Below are 1,560 nucleotides of genomic sequence, written 5' to 3'. Positions count from 1 at the left end.
TATCCTACTTCTATTTCCTGGAGTTCTTTGCGGTTATAGTAGAGTGAATGGGCTAAGGGATGACCTTCCGCTGGGGCTTAGTTAAAGAGGCAACGGAGTGAAGCGTTGAAGTGATTTTAGCACCTAGGGCTTAATTGTGACTAGGGACCTTCCGCCTGGACCAAAGGATTAGGTCTACATCTAGGAAGAGGATTTATCACTTGGAATCCCTAGAACTCACTGCGATTCTATACGAGTACGAGGTTGAGAGATTGTTTAATTTCTCCTCCGGGACATGTATAGAGTTAATCATGGTTGACCTTAGATTTAGGGCCATGTATGGAAGGATCTCCACGACTCATTAATGCATTAGGTAGAAAGCATAATAGAGGGTTTTGCACTTGAAACAATCGTCCTAGGCGGAACAATATCCGGGTACCCCATTTGTATTGATTGCTTTACCTCTCCTTTACTTGTGCTCTCTTTCATGTCCCTTTTACTTTTGTTACATTACATCTTATCACACAACTATTATTCACTTTTTTCTTAGTTAAGAAACAATTTAAGTGTTTTTATTACCTACTCTCTGTGCATACGATACCCACTCAGCTGGGATTTATTACTTCGACAAACACGTGCACTTGCAGGACATGCGGAATGGGCGTTGTCATATTTCATTTTCTTTTCTTTATAGACATGATACGTCCGTATATGAGTGTAAACTACAAGTGAATGGGTATCGAAATAATAATCCCAGATGAATGGGTATCATATTCACAAAGAGTAGGCAATAAACACACTTAAGTTGTTTCTTAACTAATGTGGAGGATAAATAGTGATAAGTGTGACAAAATATGAAATAATGAAGATAAAAGCAACAAGATAGAGAGCACAGGTAAAGGAGAAGGTAAGGCAATCGATAAAGATGGGATGGGCACATATTGATCCGCCTAGGATAATCATTTCAAGTGCAAGAACCCTCTATTATACTTCCTAATTGATGCAACAATGAGTTCTGGAAATCCTTAATTACATGATCCCAAATACAAGGTCAACCATGTCTAACTCTATACATATCCCGGAGGAGAGATTGAATAACCTCTCAACCTCATACTCGCATAGAATTGCAATGAGCTCTAGGGATTCCAAGTGATAAACCCTATTCCTATGTATAGACCTAATCCTTTGGTCCAGGTGGAAGATCCCTAGCCACAATTAAGCCTAAGTGCTAAAATCACTTCAACGATTCACTCCGTTGCACTCGCAACTAAGCCCCAGCGGAAGGTTATCCCTTAGCCCATCCAGTCTACTATGGCCGCAAAGAACTCTTGGAACATGGAGGTAGGATAGATCACACCGGAGGGGAAATGGGACACTCGGCTACCTCTCGACTCACCATCTCAACCCTCTCCAATCTAGCTTTGTCTAACTCTCATGGTGTGTCACTCACTCACAAGAGTTACCAACAAGAACTCTCGAACCTAGTGTCACCCTAGGGGAATATTCATACAATCAAGTCTCCAAGATTGGAACTCATAATAAACAACAATTAATTGAAAGAATAATAAAGAGATTCAATAA

The sequence above is a fragment of the Dioscorea cayenensis genome, unplaced genomic scaffold, assembly GCF_009730915.1.
Source record: "Dioscorea cayenensis subsp. rotundata cultivar TDr96_F1 unplaced genomic scaffold, TDr96_F1_v2_PseudoChromosome.rev07_lg8_w22 25.fasta BLBR01001218.1, whole genome shotgun sequence".
In the NCBI taxonomy this organism is placed as follows: Eukaryota; Viridiplantae; Streptophyta; class Magnoliopsida; order Dioscoreales; family Dioscoreaceae; genus Dioscorea; species Dioscorea cayenensis.
This window is presented reverse-complemented; position numbering follows the sequence as displayed.